General features: G+C 48.4%; 1 protein-coding gene across 4 annotated transcripts in view; it reads right to left on the bottom strand.

Annotated features, from left to right (window-relative positions):
- The window catches only part of JCAD (junctional cadherin 5 associated), a 66,569-nt gene that overhangs the window by 30,388 nt on the left and 17,562 nt on the right, over positions 1-18,619 (bottom strand). Inside the window, exons 1-2 of one of the 4 annotated variants that reach the window (XM_056336605.1) lie at positions 2,471-2,532; positions 1,785-1,845 (exon numbers count right to left, since the gene is read on the bottom strand). The exons of 1 other annotated variant lie outside the window; for it this stretch is intronic. The gene's annotated coding sequence lies outside the window, so the exon portion shown is untranslated. Of the gene's footprint in view, positions 1-1,784; positions 1,846-2,470; positions 2,574-18,619 lie in introns of those variants that run through there. 2 more of the 4 variants (XM_056336610.1, XM_056336606.1) reach the window with 2 other exon arrangements.

Raw genomic sequence — 18,619 nt, 5'->3', positions numbered from 1 at the left:
GCCCCCTGACCCAACAAGGTGAGCAGCCATCATCGTGACAGGGAAAGAGGGACCATCCTAAAATTTCAGAAATGCCTGTTAATTTTTCCCCCTTTGTCACACACATGGGGACTTGCAGGGTGCCCTCAGCACTTTCAAAAAGCAGAACTCAGCCTTTATAGTTTTTTTTCGTTTTTTTTTTTGACTAGCTCAGATTTCAAAACCCCTTCCCTTGCCCCATCATTTGAGATGGTCCAAGTTATGGCTGACAGATGCTATTAATAGCCTAACTGTAATACACTTGGGCGACAAACAGGCTGCTGCTGATTTTGCTTTTCTACAAGCACTGCCAGTACCAAGAGAACTCGGAGTTATCTCTAGGTAGATGTGAAAAGATGCCACCAGTTCACACGGAGACCTTAAGATCACAGCAAGACGGCTGAAAGGCTGACCAACCCCTTCCTTCATAGCTGGAACTGGTGAGTAAGCTTCCCCAGCAAGCCTGAGACCACTAGCTCTTGAAACAAAGCACAATAACAAGGTTGCAGAAAGTGAGATAACCCTTTCCACTCAAGAAGTGCAAAACAACATCTGTTAAAAAACAAATAAACCAGTGTAATGGCTTCAGCAAGAGACCCAGAGGATTTTAGAGATGCAGCTCGTGGCTTGGTCAACACATTGTGAACAGCAAATTAGAAGAAAACAATTGCTTCATACCAAGCTCTCCCACCCCTGAACTCCCTCAAGGTTAATTAGGATGGCCTCTGGCCAAATTAATTAGAAGAGGAGATTTGGGCAGGACTTTGCTACGCACTCGTAACTAATTCCAAGGTGACTGAGAAGTTCAGAAATAAAGCCTGCTTGGCAAAACCCAAGCTCACATGTGCCATGGCATTTCTCTGACAGTCAGGAGAAACACTTAAATGTAATCTTTCCCTGACTAACAGCTAAGGCAGAAGAATTTTCTGCATCCTTCCCACTGAACAATATGCCCTTGTTTATTTTCTGTGTGCTTTTTAGGTCATAAGAGGCCAGTGAAATTATGCATCTAAAGAACAATATACTACTGTAATATGCCACTTGATACACACAGCCCGGCAGACGGAACAATCCGTCTTTTCCAAGAGCTGGCAAATACATGTTGCAGCATGGAGAAATCCTGAACATTACCATAGGAATGGAGGATGCAGAAGTGGGCCCAGCCTTTGAAACAACACACTAAATTGGTATTTTAGTTGGTATTATGACATGCCCCGATGGCACTGCTTAGGAGAGCATCCTGCCTCAGGAGAGACAGCCCTGCCCAGCTTCTGTACCCCATGGCAGAAGCCCACCTTGACCTCCCGTGGACTTTGCATCCTTGGCAAAGGGGATAGCTAGCAGGATCACAATTTTTTTCCTCCAAGTGGTACCATGGTGAGTGGTAGGACTGCAAGAGCATAGCAGGGTAGGGCAGATCTAGCCTCTGTGATTACAAACTAAGCACTGGCACAAGTTCGGGGCTCTCACAGTGGCTGCATCTCTGAACTGCAGAGCCCTTCTCTGTCGTTAGTCTGATATTCTTTATATGAAGCTGGAAAGTTGCTATTTTCCATGTGTCTGTTACCCACAAACAGCAACAGTGTTTCTGGGCAGAATTCGAACTTCCAAAGCAACAAAGAGAAAATGCTTCAGCCCATGCAAAGAAATATAGCTGAATACTTTTCGGCAGGACACAATTCTCATTGTCACTAACCAAGATTTAATGACTTGACTGTGTGGATCAGACTGACTACTCAGAACAGTTACATTGCATTTTCACTTACAGATGCTGGAGTAACTTAACATGTAGGGTCCGGGCCACTAAAAAGCCATTATTCTCGACTCCTGACAAAAAAGAAAGGGAAAAAAAAAATTCAAAACCCTTAATAGATGCAAGAGTCCTTTGGCACAGATCCAGCAGCAGACTAAGGCCATAATTTGTAATTCTGAGGCAATTATGAAGTGACATAACAGCACAGATCTCCTTCTGACATAACGGTGCTTTTTTTTTTGTTTGTCTCCTTTGCAACAGTACACGGCTTCAAACAACCACGAAAAAGGAAATAACCCACAAGATCTACTTGACCACTCTGTAAATCCCAGAATGAGAATAAATACCAGGAGGGGCGGCAGCTGGTGTTCCCGACCCCGGTGCCACACGGCGGTGGGCGGCAGCGGCAGTGAAGGTGAGCGGCTCCCGGGAGCGGCAGCCACCACCCTGCCCGGGCGGCCGCCCAGGGGTCCCCAGGGGAGCGGGCCCTGCGCGGGGCTGGGGACGGCCCGGAGAGCCCTCGGGAGCGATGGGCGACGGGGGCGAGAGCAGCGAGCAGGTGCAAAGCGCACGGAGCGGCGATGGGAACCCCCCGGTGCCGCGCATCTGCCGCCCGCCCCGGGACACCGCCGAGCCCCGCCGCCCGCCCGCCGCCCCGCCGGCAGCCCGCTGCCCCCGCCGCGCCCCGCCGGCACTCACCTCTCCGGGCGGCCGCCGCAGGACCCTCGGTGGCGGCTGGGGCCGCCGCGCTCAGCGGCCGCGGCAGCCGGGAGGCGCCAGCCCGCGGCGGGGCGGGGGCCGGTCCCGCCCCCCCAGTCCCGTCCCGTCCCGTCCCGCCCCCCCGCCCCGCCCGCGGGCTCGGCGCATCCCGGCCGGGTAGCGCTGGTCGCTCCACCGGGGAGACGTTGCAGAATAGGTTTTCCCTGCCTCCCCCCCGCCTCCCCTTTTTGAATTTTTTTTGTTCATTTTTTGCCCTGTTTTTTTGGTTTTGCTTTCCCGCTGCACCCGCCCCGGCCCCGCGCAGAGCAGCCCTGGCACGGCCCGGGTGGCCGCGGCACGGTGCCCGCGTCGCTCCGCAGGGTCCCCAGCACCGTGGGGCCGGGGCGGCTCCCGGGGCAGCAGCGCATCAGATCCCCACCCGCGGAGCCGTGCTCACGGCACGGGGAAGCGCTGCTTTGCCCTTAGCAAGCCGCAGGCAGCAGCCCTCGCAGGCAGCAGCCCTCGCAGGCAGCAGCCCTCGCAGGCAGCAGCCCTCGCAGGCGTTACACGCTGGCTTCCCAGCCCGGGATCCACCGATCCTCCTTGAACCCATCCCTGTAAACACGTTGCCTTGTGCGCTGGGGAGCTGATGTCCTGCACTATCGGTGAAGCGTGGGTGAGGCACTTGCAAGCTAAAAAAGGCGAGCCCTGGTTAGCTTCAGGGACCAAAGCCCACCCGTCACAGAGTCTGTTCCCTGGGCGCTTCACAGCAAAGCCGAGTCGAGGACGTGTCCAGAGGCACTGCATCCTTCCAGAGAGGTAACCCAGAAGGGCCTGAGCCAGGAGCCTGCCCCGGCAGCGCCAGGTCTGCCAGCAATATGCCCTTACATGAGGCAGGTTGTTTTATATGTAAAGTTGAACAGGCACCTACCTCCTCCTCTCTCTCGCTGCAGCTGAGCTCAGTCCATGGCTCAGCTGAGAAGACAGACATCAAATTGCTCAGCACAAGGAAAATCTGCAGAAGGGAAGACTGGAGTCCATCAAGGATGGAGAGGGACCAGAGGATACCCTTTTGAAACTCGCTGTGCCCGCTGGCACCCAGTTGCGTGCCTAAAGGGCTTGTCCTCTCCATGGTTTTCTCTATGACATCTGCAAACATTTTTGAAGCCTTGCTGGGTGGCTGCTTCCCCATGTCTCCCCTCCCTGTGATTTATTCAGCCTCTAGAAACAGGTGAATGATTTGCAAATCTGTTTTGGTTTAATGACACTCTTGAAAAAGTGTGTTTGTGAATCATTTACTTCAGTAATTGCTTGCGTCCATCAGCTGCTGACTATGTCTTAATTGACTTTTACCCTAGGCAGTGCTTTACACATGTTCATAAATTGAGTCCTGTTCAGTACGTGCTCTACTTAATAGCGGGAAAACAAGGGCAGTGAAGTTACGTGATGAGTCCAAGGTCACAAAGAAGTCTGCAGGAGAGCCCAGAACCATATACAGGTTTCCTGGTGCCCCGATTTTGTAGGGTGCTGGGAGTAATTGTCATTGACCTGCTTTACTATGGACATCTCCTTTTGTCTTCCAGCAGTGAAGCTCTGAGCCTGCAGCTGCTGACAAATGAACCATCCACCAAGAGCAATGCCACTGGTGGCAAGGGGACCTCCAGCAGGACCCCGTGCAGACACCTTACACCCTGTCCCTGCAGGGCACCTGCAGAGTTCTCCATGGCTTTGCTGGTTGGGAAACTCCCATATTTTCCCATGGTAAAGCCTTGTACCTGACACAGTGAATCGGTAGAAAGTTTAGGGTTTGTCACAGAGCAGCTCCTTGTGGGTGTGATGATAACATGGGTTTCCATCAAGGAAACCGTGCTGGCACAAGTTAGTTTATTATTTTAATATCTTGAGTCTGACAGGCAAATTGGGAGTTGTGGGTTTTTTAAATACCTGTCTCTACTGTCTTGTATGAAAAAAATTCCAGGATGATTTTCTCATCTGCATGGCTGCAGCTCTAAGCTGTTTTCTCTCCTTGGTTGTAGGAAAGAGTCCTGTTTACAGCCCTCCTTCCTGAGCCAAAAAGTTTTTTCTCTCTGTTGGGCAGTTACAATGCACCGCACTGAGCAGGTCCTTGCTGCTGGAGCTCTCAGTTTGCTGTTGGGGAAGTTGCTGCGGCACTGGCTTTAGGGTTTGGGAAGAGGGACGGCACAGGCTGGAGCTGCCACTCCAGCAAAGGAAATCTGGATCATTTACTGAACAACGTCAAGGTGAAGGGAAGGGACAACTTTTTGTCTTCAGGAGGTCACAGCCTGCAGAGAGTACAATAAAAGCATAGAGGACAGCACACCTCAGAGCTGCCTCTCTGCACCTGGGGGTATTTTTTGTTACACCTCTTCTGAGAACACTTCATAGGCTGCAAAGGGAGGTACAGCCCTTGGAAGAAGGCACTTCTGCAAATTTGTTTGGAGACCTGCAGTCACTGAAGATTTCCCCTGAGGGAAGTCAAAAGACCTTGAGTTGAGAAACAGAGCTTTCCTCCTAAAAAAAGAAAACTGCCACCTGTGCTTCTAGCTCTCCTGTTAAAGAGCAAAGCCTGAAAACCCAAGCTGAACACAGCTCCACAGTCAGACACCAGAAAGCAAATTGCCTGATTTTTGAGACAATCTGAGGGATGTCCTGGGCTGGATTCACAATGACCGATGTCAGCTGGCAGCCCCAAGTTGTGTCCAAGCAGGATTGCCCAGGGGGCTGGTGTAGTGCATGAAGCCATCAGTCTGTTGTTTGGGAAGCCTGAGTGCTGTGCTCCTCAGCGGCAGCAAGGCTTTTAGGGACTCCCTTTGCTCCTGCTGTGTCTTGTCCTCTGCCTGTTAGAAGGCAAAGTCTTTGGGCAGATGTTGCTTCTGGTTTTGCCTTAACTCAGTGTCCAGGTAAATGGGGTTGTGGTCTCAGGTAGCTACTGCCATGCAGACTGTGACTGCCAGGAGAAGGGCAAAGATGAAGAAAAACAGAGGCGGCAGGAAAACGATTTTGCTTTTTGATGGTCAGAGTAAAAGTTCACAATTGATAGAGCATTGATTGCTCCCCTGCAAAGCCCACAGTCCTGCAGCCACCTGAGATCTCCCTCTCCTGGCTCTTTCTGAGAAAGGGACCATAGTCACACATTCTTCAGTTCAGAGCTTCAGCCTCAAAAAGTCTGGAAGAACTACATATGGCTGTGAGAGGAATGTACAGATGGGGTTTGGAGAAGAGAAAAGAGTGATAAAGCCTCTGGTCTGCTACAGAGGACTCCTGAGGTGGGTGAAAATCAGTGTGATGGGGCAGGGGGACATGACGGGACAACAGAGAGCTGTTATTGCCCCACTGCTTTGCATGGCTTGCAGGGAGCAAGGAGAAGGGCAAAGAAGCCATGAATGAAAAGCTGGTGGTGGCTGTATGAGGCAAAGGTGGGTATCTGGACAGGAGCACAGAGGGGCTGCACAAACCCAGCAAGCAGTAGAGCCGTTCCCTGTGCCACAGCGGTCAGGTTCAGATCAGCCTCCCACAGGACACGGTAGAGCGAGACTGTGTGCCTGGGCAAGAAGGGAACGCCAGGGCCCAGCTCCTCGGGAGACACGGCGCAGCGCCTGCAAGTCTGCGTGAGTGGCCGTTATGGACACAAATCGTGGAAAACAGGAACACACAAACATGAGAGACAGGCCAGATGGGAGAAATACAGATGAATTAATGCACAGGGAAGGGAAAAGGAAAAACACACAGGCATGCTGCACACCAGCCAGCTCTTCAGCAGCAGCACTGCTGCGTGCCATTGCTGTGATGAGTGACTGGGAAGTCCTGCTCTGCTCAGTGCAAGTTATTACTCCTTTATGCTTTTATAATTCTTTCTGGCCTCAAAACCTCCCTGAGTCCACTGTTTATGTTTTACATCCCATTGTCAGTGTTGCTGCTCGGGGCCAAAGCTTTCTTGCCATTCCTACACAGGTTGTTGCAAGGCTTGGAGCCTCATTTCCAGCGGTGATCCTACATTAGCAGTTTTTACATTGAAATCAATCAGATTTCTTCATAATTTGGTGTGGTTTGAAGTGACTAGGTGCATTAATTATTCCCTGAAAGACTGTAACAGTTTTTGTCTTAGATCCAGTTGCCGGGAATGTATTTAGGAACATACACTGAAATCACCACATACCTGAAGTTTACCATAACTAACTAGCCACAGATGTGCTATTAAATCCATGCTTATTTTTTCCTCTTGTCCGTCCTATATGGCATGTTACAGCCATGATATATTAAACTTTCTTAGAACAGATGCTAGTCATAAACAAAACAGCTATTACCCTTTTGCAAGAAAACATGTCACATTACCCATCCTGCCAGTAATCACCTGTTTATAGAATTGGCACCTCTTTTTAGTTTGGAACAGAGGAGCTTCAGATATTTTATTGCTACATCAAGGGAAACACTAAGCATTGCTGGGGAGAGGGGGCGTTTTCATTTGCCAGTTCTTTGGTGCTTCTTTGGCTGTATTTTGACCTGGTATTTGGGGATTCAGTTCTTGAACTACTTTATCACTTCCTAAGCATCCCAAAGAAGCAGATGGGATGGGTGTGTATTGAATAGAGGGAAATAGTTCACGGTGCCGGGTGGTGACCATTCTGCAAGGACAATTTAATACACAACAATCGGTGTCTGTGCAAGGTGTTGGACCACAGGCTGATGGGGAGGAGTAATGGTGCACTGATGGAGAATATTTTCCTTTAGATGTAAAGACTCAGCTATCACGTCTGCTGGATATACCTCAGAGTCCTAAAGTATGACATGTGAATGTGTGCTGGAGGGAGGAAAAAATGAGAAAAAAGCGCTAAAAAATAAGACTAGTTACCACAGAGGAAGTGTACACCCATACCCTGTGTGTTCCCGAACATTGTGAAGACTGCCAAAAAGGCTAAGAGGTGTGGCACACAAATTAGCCATCAGAATTTAGCTGGTTTACGTTTGGGAAAATTAAGTAGTGCTTCCAAAACTTTTGAAGTGCTAAATATTGTTAAAATAATCCTTACAGCTCTTTCACTCAAGGACTTGGCTCAGGATGCTCAGCAAATATTAATGAGTTTCTCATCATAACACCCAGGAGAGAGATGGGAAGTTATCACAGTAATTAGCCCCGTCACCCAGCTGAGGAACAGAACAGTTAGGCCTCATTTTTCAGGAGAGTTTCCTGACCAAAATATTTGTACAGTCGCTCCGTTGAAAAGCTCTCTAGAAGGGTTAGGAGCCCTAGCTGGCCTCCCAGCAAGGTGTCGAGCCTGGGGAGGGAGAGAGTCATCCCCAAAGGTAGGGGAAGATGAAAGAGGAATAGTTGCCCAGTAGCAGAGCATATTGATGTTGGATCTATCCTATTTTCCTAGTTTAAAATTTGGATGCTTGCCACTCTAAAGAAGGCTAATCCCTACATTGACTTTATTAAGTAATATAGATTTGATGCATTATGTACAAGGGTACACAAGCAGTACAGCACAGATATTGTAGCCCCATTGATCTCCAGGAGGGTACCTCTGGAGGCTGAGCTGTGACTGCCACGTTGTCATTCCTGCTAGTGATGTGGGCTTCACTCATTAGGGAGTGAAGTCTCAGACACTGGGAGGTGGGGTCACGGCTGAGAGGTGTGCAGCTGGGAAAAGGTCTTTTTCCAAGCACAGGCAAGGTTTTAGCCTGATTTCTCTATTCAAAAAGCAGGGGTTAGCAAGAGCTGTGGGTCTCATTAACATCACTGTGTGGACTAGTGCTGGTAGAAAACACACTTCAAATAAGGTAAAAGAAGAGCAGGCCCTGGTCAGATGTCATGTATTACCACAAGATGTTGATGATCTCCAGGGAAATGCCCACTTTGCCATTACCTGTGAGTGCTCAGTGACTCCCAGCCAACACTCAGCAGGCCCATCAGGTCATGCCTGATAGCTGTGATATCAGGTCTAGTCAAGCAGGAGGATGCACCCTGTCCTCCCACCAAATTTCTCGCTACAGCTCAGTACCACCCAACTGTGACTCCAGATGTACTTGGCAAGTTCAGACACTGACCTGTTGGAGTTACAGTGAAGGATAAGAACAAATTTAGGTTGCCCACAGGCATTAGCTAAAAAAAATCTTTGCCCTTTTCATGAAACCAATTGCAAATCTACTCTGAAAAAAAAGGAAAGCAACTTCATCTTCAAAACAGCTGCAAACATATGCTTAGCAATATAGAAGATTTAATCTGCACACACACAGAGTAGGCTGAGCAGCTTTATCTGAGAGAATAGCATCTGAAATAGCAGGGCACCTGGGGGAGGAGGTGCACGAGGCCAGGGTGATAAAGGTATGTGAAGTAATGTAGAAACAGGAGAGGTGGTTTGGGAATGTCTCCTCCCTTTCCTGAATGTATATGTATAAAAAATTCCCTGTAAGATGGCAAATACAGTACTGATAAAAGGATTCTTATTTATTTTCACTGATACAAGTAGGCTGTGAAAGTCACTGCTGTACGATACAACTGAAGCCCTGAGGTTTGTAAGGAACAATCAAAAACATATACCAATGGCAAAAGAACCTATACATTACAGCAGTAAATATGAAGAAATAGAGCTTAGAGGGATTACACTCTTCCAAGCTTTGGCCAGACCATAATTACTGGGAAAGTGAAGGAAACCTGCCCTGGAGCAGGTTACCCCCTTCCCCCAGCCTTGGTCGCTGCCGTTTAGAGAGGCACAGAGATGCTGAGGGACCTGTGCACGCAGGCAGCGGCACGCAGCGGGGCAGGCAGTCAGGCCGGCAGCTCTAGGCTGTGGGCCAGCTATTGGCATGATAGTCCTCTTGCTTGTCTTCAGAAGCAGGAGATAAATGCCTTTGAGTGACCACCCTTCCCACAGCGCTGACCATGCTTTGAACGGTGTGGCTTTGGGTGCTGCTAGTGCTGGAGCCTCTACAGCAAGCCCTTCCCCACGGAGCGCAGGTTCACACAAGGGAGAAGGGACCATCACTGAAATGGTGCGTTTTAATACAAAACCGACCACAGCACACAGTAAAAAAGCTGCTTTTATAAATGCTCTGTAGCGTATTTCTTATTAGTTCCATAAAGACTGAAGTAATAGCTATTCAAGTTTAACTCACCAATTTTGGCTTTTTCTGTGGTAACATTGATTTTTAAATCGTATGTTTCAGAAGGCAGCGCTGTCCTTTCTGACACACTCCCTCCCTCCCGTAGGTCTGCATGAGGTGGTTTTATGAAATCAAGGGAAGACAACTATCTATAGTAGGTTGTTTGAGTTTTTTCATGAGAGAAGTTGAGCCCGGTAGCAAGGGCAGAGCATGAAGAAAGTCTTGTCTGTAACAGGAGTACTCAAAAAGTGCAACAAGAGTTTGCAAGACCCCTTCATGCCAGCGCGTTCCCACCAAAAGCCTCACCCAAAAAGCTGAGATTACAGTCCTTCTCTGTTAAAGAGAAAAAATGTGAGAATGGCTTGTAATTTTTGAACCAGAAATACTATGTTTATCCTCCAAAGAATAGCCCCTTGAAGATGTGGCTGTCATCCAGGGTTAAAGAGCAGGCAGAAAGCCCACAGAGGGACAGGCCCTCAGCGGCTCAACACCCAGCACCAGGCATCTGTCTCCTCGGGCGAAGGGATGCTCCTGTTATCTATCTGATACATACCAGAGTGTCGCGGCTTTCCGTATCCAAACACATCTTGACACTGGAGATTACACAGATCCCAGAGCTCTGGAGTAAGGCCAGGGACGTGCACCCGCCCCCCGCTCACCGCCACGGGAGGAGGCAGAGGCAGTGTGGAGAATCATTATCAGAGAGCAATGACATGTCACGGCCGTCTTGAATGGGCCAGGGGGTCAAGGGATTATGACTCAAATCCATTCTTCATAGAAAAAATCTTTTCCAAATGCCTGACTTAAAGCTATGAAATCACACAGGGAGCGTGCTGTTATCTGTGGGGGTGGTACAGATACTCCTCTGCTTCAAGTGGGGATTCAAAAAAAGAAAAATATAGCTGTGCAGAGCATCCCTGTTGCACAGAGTCATGCTTGCCAAGCTTCTTTCCTTCCCCCACACCCACTGGTGGACAGGTTTAGAGGAGTGAGTGGGGTTGTGTCTTTAGCCCCACAGTAATAAACTTGCCTTATGCACATACATTTTAGTCTTGAATTTAACTCTTACTTGCTCTCAGATTAATTTACAGCAGGTTATGCACTTCTGCAGATACTGCTGTCATCCCCATTTCTGACCTGTTCTCCATTGGAATTGCTTGTGGAGGGATTGGAGGGCAGACACTTTTTTGGAAGAGTACTTTTGCCAAGAGGTTATCTGAGCAGCATTAGAGAAACACAGTTTTGCTCAATAACCTTTTAAGTTAGAGCAGCTATGCAAAGGATTACAGCACCAACACCAGAATGTCAGCCTGCACCATAAAGGTTTGCAGGTCTGCAGGGACTGTATTTGGGTTTGAAAGTCATTGAAATATTTTAATTATCTTGAAGAAGTTGATACTGGTGTTACAAAGAAATCCTGCTTGGAAGGTAGAAAAATTAAAGCTCTCATACTAAAAAGCTTTTCTTCATACTAAAATGCTTTTCTTGTAAAGTTGAATTCTTCCGTTTCCTTCCTTCATTCCAGGACCAGAGAGAAAATGGAACCAAGCATCAAAATAATAGGAGACTGTTTTTAGGCAAAGCTTCATTCAGATTAATCAGAAGGCATCCATATGCATTTTACTAGGTTATCTTGTTCTGAGGCCACCTTTTATGCAATTTATGCAGCCCCTGACTCACCAGTGGAAATTACACCTGTACCTTGTCGTATTTTCTGTGCTTTGGATCAGGAACAGCCACCATGGAAGCCTTAATTTATCCCATCTTTTCTTTCACTGGCTCAAGCTTCACCCTTGATATTTGGACATATTGCAGCGCTGTGATGCAGAAGTGCCGTGCAGGCTCTCCTTAGGAGGCAGGCAGTTTAAAGACCAGGATGCTGCGACACATTTATACCATGCACTCTTTAATCATATTGCTACCCTGCCTAAGCCCAGCCATCCTCACAGGAAAGTCCCTGCTCTGGGGGTCCCACACCCCTCTGTCCAGATGGGGTGGGGCCTCACAAGACCTGCTTTCACCTCAGGAAGACTTGAACCTAGGAGGAGATCCTTCATTCAAACTGTTCTGAGTGCCTTGCCTGTCCTGGGGAAGGCTCTGGGAGAAAAGCAGCCAGCCAGCCTCCGAATGAACTGTGGTTTGAAAGGAGGTTAAACCTCCCCTGCACATGCAGCTTATAGCCAGCCAGGCAACATCAGAGAAGCCAAGCTGCATCCGCTCCAAGGAGAAAGTTAAAATAGAAATGAGTCTTCTTACTTCAGCTCTGCCTTTTGTTGTGCCCTGCAGGCAGCGTTCACCTGAGACTGTGTATCCTCCCAAGTCAGAGTACGCTCGCCTAAGTGAAAAATGGCACACACAGCCTTACCCCTTAATTCCCATCATTTCTAGAAGAGCCTCGGTTTGCCTTCTGTTCAACATGAGCTTAGTGGTCATGAGCAGTACCACAAACCATCTCAGAAAAGAAGCTGAAAAGTGAGTTGCAAAGCTCAGTGCATAGCTCAGGTCCTTACAAGTGGCCACTCCATATTTAAGGAAAGGCAAATAATCATCACAGAAATAACAATACTGCTTTAAGATGCTGTCCTCCTCTACCCGCCAGGAGCCATCTTCCTCTTTAACAGTGTCAGATGCAGGGATAGTGAGAGATGCGAATCCCTTTCCACACCAACCCAGTGGTACTAGCCTGGCTAGGTTTCTGGAGTGCACTAGGCTGATGGCTTTGCAGCGAAGCCAGTGAGGAAAGTTCTGCTAGGGGTTGTTTCCTTGTAGAAATGATGAAGGAAACAGCTAGGGGTAATGACACCATAACCCAGTACAGCTGTTTCTGCAGTGATCATTTGTTCACATCCTAGGATGCACTGAAAGAGCAGCTTGGAGCATTTCTGTTGCTGCTTATCCTCCGACTGGGCTGTTGTTAATGCAACACTCACTCAATGAAGTGTTTGGGATGAAGTCCAAAAAAGCACTTAGGTGCCTAAATCCAAGACAGCCATTCACAGCTGCCTAAGGACTTAGGTTCCCCCTTTTGTATGCCCCTTCCCAGAGTCTCTTAAAAAACCCAGACTTCCACAATGGGGTGACTTTAGGTGCTTCCAGCTTAGCTGGGCTTGGCTGCCAGAGCCTGCCTCCCGCCTCTCTGCCATCCAGCCCTGCAGGAAAGGTGGCTGTGTTTGGCATCACTCAGATGCTCTGTGACTGTGCCCTGGGCTCTGAATTCAGCAGCTGCAGGTGCTCTTGCTCAGACTGTGTCTGGTGCTGCTCTTCCTCCTTGGTATAACCACCATGGAGGGGTTGCTGCTGGCTGGCTCTCTGCAGCCAGAGTCGCGATGACTATAGCACAAGGATGACTTGATGCTGATGAGGGAAGAGGCTACCACTAGCCTGGCTTGAGCACATTTTCCCCCATGTAGCACTCCTCCCACTCTCTAAGAAGGGTCCAGGGTAGAAGCGATGGACATACGTATCACAGAAAACAGATGTTCCCGCTTCCGCTGCCCTTGCTACTGATGGTCTGACAGGGACTGGTGGAGCCAGGTGGACTCCACAGTCTGGCAGCTGCTGTGTGTGTGGAAGCTGGGTGGGTCATGGGATGCCAGGCTCAGAGCCACTCATGCTGCCACCCATCAATAAAGCTGCATGAGAACAGCTTAAACTCATTACTAACACGGCGTAAAGTTTCTCTTCTACTACATTGCAGAGTATACCTGTTCATGTGCCCCTTTGCTCAAGACAAGAGTTCAAAATAGTTACAGAAATCTGGTTATTGAAGTCCAGTGATTTACAGGGAGCACCAGAGAGTGTAGTTTCTTTTCTACTACACCTTATATTCACCTTACTCCCAAAAAAGCCAATTACTTCCCAGGAAGTTCTTGGGGTACCAATGATGAGCTGAGACACGTGTGCAGGGAACTCATTAGCTGGGGTGGAAACACCCCTTCCCACCGCCTGGCCGTCTGTTTGGGTGATCTGACAGGCATCTTTCAACTGCATTCATGTGTCTTGCCATGAGAACATTAAGCTTTGCCAGTTTTCTCCTCTTGTCTGATAAAGCAGTTAGAGGTCCGTGTAACAGATACTTGTACTTTTCAAATATATGTCTCAGGTAGGGCTCTACACGTGCAAGCTGTTTTTCTCATTAAGCCCTTCAGTTACTGCAGTTTACCTAAATCCATGCTGGACTGTAAAAGGCTTAATCGATGTAACACATTCACTCCTGATGATGTCAGGCAGCCACTACACCAACATAACAGATGAGCTGATCTGATAGCCAGTAGATTTGGGATGGCAAGCAAGGTTTATCATGTTAAACCAGGTACCATCAGCACCTTTCAGTCCTGCAAAAATGCTTCAATTTTTCATAAAGCTATTACTGAGACATGTAAGGAAAACATGAGATCTGAGCTCCTTCCAGCTCCAACCTTCTGTTGCTGGCTCCTCTTCAGGAGGAGGCATGTTTCTGAAATTATTTCAAAGATGAGATTTGGTGTCTTCTCTGCCTACATGCATCCTCAGCAGGAAAGAGCAGCAGAAGAGGGAAGACTGAGGGCTACTGTAAGATGGAAAATGAATCTTCTGTAAATCTGTCCATGCATATGCATCTGGTTGGGCCCCGTCCTCCAGCCATGCTCCGATCCATGTTTCGAAGGGACCATGCTTCCTTCTCAAATTACTGGCGCTGGCAGAGCAGCAGAGCTGGCAAGTGAGCTTTCAGGAATGTCTTCATCCTTCACAATTCATATGAAATAGGTCCAAGTAGTAATATTCTTGGAGAGCCAGATACACAGATTTTGCAAATGTTGGGAGCAGCAAAGCACGCTATTAATAAAACAGTCACACTGCTCTTGGTTTTGTTCTTGTCGTAATAATTGTAAGCAGAAGCTTTCTTTTGTCTTGGTCAAGTCTCTGTTGCTTCAAGTTCAGAGCTGTCAGAGGCAGCTGAGCAAGGGAGCTTCGTGCAGTGGACAGCAATATCCAATCCAGCATGTGCCATTAGTCGACTCTGGTAAGTTCAGTGGAAGAGTGAAGAGGGGAGCTTGTCTGAGGACTCACTCTCCCAACAACTGTTAACACTATTGCAGCTCAGAGTAGCTTGCCAAAGGTGTCTTGGCTTACAGAAAAAAATGGATATTTTTTTGATGCGTACAAACATATCCATGAATGTATACAAATGGTAAAAGCTAGTATTACATCAACTGTCATATTTATTAATCTATTAATGATGACTTACTGTAACAGGGTACCTTCAACAGGGAGAAATAAAGGACATATTCTCAAAATACTGGGAACCAGATACAAAAAAGGAGCTGCTCGTAAGTGTCTTTTTTATGCTCACCCAAATGTTGTGAAATAAGGTTGGTGCCTTCTGGCAGTATGAGTCTGCTTAAGAGGGAAGATTTTGTTCTGATAGTCAATAAATTTTCCCTACACATTTTCAACAGGTAAGTCTCAACAGCTTCCATTAAGGATCCAAGTCTTTGTGCTCCAGAGGCCAAAGCACCCACCATTTCTCCTCATTTGCGATTTGACAAGTTTATCATTTACACTATGGTGTGTGTCTTTGAAAGGAAATCCTGGTGGAATTAACCAATACTAGATTTCAGGTGCAGCAGGAAAACATGCAGTGGAGCATATTTATGTTAGAGAGAGACTTGTGTGCTTAGGTACACTGCAGTGGATATTGCTGAAAAGGGCAGCTTTTCTGCAAAGTTCTGTTAGATCCCCTCAGCAGGAAACAATTATCTGTAATACCAGTTTCCCACAGAATCTCGCAAATCTTTCCCTACAGGGATTTCACCTTTCATTGTTTCCTCTGCACAGGACAGAAAATCCAACTGCAGTGGTACAAAATCAGATCTGAGTCATATTTTTTTCAGCCCCTGGCAGCTGAAGGGAACAATCTCATCTTTGACTAGAAGGAGGTGGGCAAACAGAATAAGGGCTGGTGACCTGAGTCCCACGGTGACCTCCAGAGGTCCCTTCCCAATGCACCTGCTTCATTGTGTGATGCCCAAAAGGAGCGGGGTGGAGGGTGCAGCTGGGGGGTCCCTGCTTTGGGGGGACTCATGCCTTGGCAGCAGAAAGGGTCCAAATCCAGGCATGCCAGGGCCCTGAAACATTCATGGGAAGGAGCACTGCCCTAACGAGTGCCTGTCAGGAGGAGCACCTCACAACAGCTGCCACCTCCCCATGTATCCTCGGCATCCCCGTGGCAGAGCTCCTGGCTGCCTTGAACCAGCTACTCTTTTTCTTTCAGCTGTGGCAGTGCGGGGTTAGGAGGAGGATTACAGCCATGGTAACCAGGAGGCATATTTTCAGCGTGTTTTCTGCATTTTTCGCCTTTGTCCCTGTCCCCTCTTTCAAAGCGAGGTATTCTCACTGCATGGCTTCCTGACAGTTTGGGCACAGCCCTGCCTGCGCAGGCAGTCCTAGAACTAACCCACAACACGTGTGGGGGTCCGCTCCCTTCTCCCATGTGAGAAAGAAACCCTGAGCTCAGCATGGGGGTGCTCAGACCCCGTACTGGGCAGCACGCGCCCAGGGAAAGCAGATGTGTGAGGTTCTCTGGGGAGGTGGGCATACAGTCAGAGAAGGGACTTGTCTCTTCGAGCAGTTTGGCATATTCAGAGCTACCATATGCCAAGGTTTCCTAGCAGAATCCACCTTTTCCCACCTCTACAGACATTTCTGGGGTGGAGGCAGAAGTAAGGACTTTGCCCATGTGGTTAGGGATGTGGGTAGGATGACCCTGGGAGCACAAGACAGTTTGCTGTCCCCAGTACTTGGCAGCCCAGCAGCAGCGGGACCTGGCCTGCTGACTGCAGGTACAAATAACCAGTTAGATGTTTTAGCTGCATTTCCCACCAAGAGGAGGCTGGTGAGGTTGTGGTCTGTCCATCTGCCTCTGGCAGCATGTGACTGCCAACCACTTTCTCCCAGTCCTGATGGGGAGATGTTTCAAGGCCATGAAGTCCCCATGGGCTTGGGACTTACAGTGAGATGGATCCGTCCCCAGCACCAGCTGCCCTTTGCCCAGGCAAGTGCTGGCTGCTGGGGAGGGCAGCAGGAGCCATAAAGCAGTGGCCAGGGCATCATGAAGAGCCATACCCTGCAGAAAAGCAACCTCACAGGCTCCTACGAGCAAATCCATCACTATTTGTCCATTTCTGTCCCGAGCTGTTTATTAACTCCAGCCCAGATGACCTGACATTCAGGTAAGCCGGATCTGATTTTCTGGCTGAGGGAGCCCTCAGATCTTTACTATTTCCAACGAGATTTCATCGTGGGAAGCACATTGCCCTCTGAGGCCTGATCTTCAATACCAGCAGCAGAAAGCACCAAGCACGCCCAGCTGCCAGCTAAAGGAAACTCAGACCTTTGCTAAGCTCTGGCTACAAAACAGGGATGAGAAAGAATGTAGAAGCAGCCCTTGGACACAGCACCCCCTGAAGGGGCTGAGCTGGGGAGGCCCATCAGTGCCCATGGGTGATCCAGGGTGCAGCTGCTCCCCTGCACAGCTGGCACGGGAGGATGCTCATCCCTCTCCAAAATGCAGGCTGTGCCAGAGGGTCGCTGGTGTTGTGCTCCTGGTGCCCCTCCGGTGAACTGCTTCAGCAAGGCATGCAGGAAAGGCAGGAGGCACCTGGACAACTGCAAAGGCTTTGGGGGTAAAGGCAGAGGGACAAACAAGGGGAAAACAACAAACAGGAACAACTCTCCTTGATTTTTTCAAGTTGTTAGGTACCTGGTACCAGACACTGACAAATGAAATTCAAATGTCTCAAGGTATTTTGTTTTTCAGAAATTGGAAACTTCAAGTACAGATATTGTTTTTTAAACCCATTGGAGAAAAACTTGTTCAAAAGCAACATTTTCCTGCAACAAGTGACTTAAGAAAACAATGACAAAGCCCCTTATTTTGGGAAGAACGTTTTTAAGTCACAAAACTTCAACTAGTTCCTCTCCCCACTGCAGATGCTGTCAGACATGCCCAAAACATGCATGTGTATATAGAGCTATGATTTACTCTTTACGATTTTTTCATTGTTGGCCTTGAAGCTGCAGGAGAGCTACCTTGTTTCATCCTCAGCTGAAGGGGATACAAAATATGATGCTACTGTCTAAGAAGTGTGAGTACAATTGTGGAGGCACACAGACCTGCAACACTGAAATTTAAAGCTATGGAGCAATTCTGCAGGGCCGTTAATATCATTGATGTTCATGCCTGATCATCCCTTTGTATTTATAGTCATTTTACTTGCTAGAATTCTCTAGCAATTTTTAATTTTAAAAAATTTCATTTCCCACTTGAGATCTCAGAGGAATGGGGTGGAAATGTCATTTGCATGATAATCAAGGTCTCCTTCAAGGGAAGGGTAGGATCTGGAGCCACAATCCAACAAGAGTGGGAATATCCATCAAAAGTTTGTCCACTTAATTCCAGATCCAGGTGATGACGAAATGTTTGTTTTGTAGAAACCAGGAGAGCTACAGCCAAAGGGAAAAGATGTGTTACGGTGAGCTCCGCACACTGGAAAGCCCTGCTGAAGTGGTCGCAGGGGGAAAATGAGGACAGTGTCAGGCTGCTCTCCCTGCCCGTGGCAGGCGGGAGGTGAAGCACAGCAGTGAGGCAGTCAAGGTGGGCAGCAGGCCAGGCTGTGGGGAGTTGCAAAGAGGTTTGACAAGCACTGTCAGGGGGGGCACATGGAGCTGAGCCTGCCTGAGAGAAGGAGAAGCTGATGAGCCTCCCTGGGAGCTGGTGAGCCCCCAGGACTGCAGCTCTCCAAGCAGAGCTTCTACCTTGCCCTTGCCTTGCCAAAGTCTGGGAGGGGGGTTTGTGGCACCAGGTCTCAACACCTTTATAGAGGATTTCTATTTTTCAGCCTCAGTGTTTAGTTCTTATTTTAAGTTTGACATTTTGACTCAGTTGCAGCGTAGCTGTGATGTCCCATGACATGCTACAACATTTACAAAAATCAACAACAGTCCCAGTCCTTCATTGACTAGAACCACTCCTGGTTATTTCTGCGT

The sequence above is a fragment of the Falco biarmicus genome, chromosome 4, assembly GCF_023638135.1.
Source record: "Falco biarmicus isolate bFalBia1 chromosome 4, bFalBia1.pri, whole genome shotgun sequence".
Taxonomy (NCBI): domain Eukaryota; kingdom Metazoa; phylum Chordata; class Aves; order Falconiformes; family Falconidae; genus Falco; species Falco biarmicus.
This window is presented reverse-complemented; position numbering and strand designations above follow the sequence as displayed.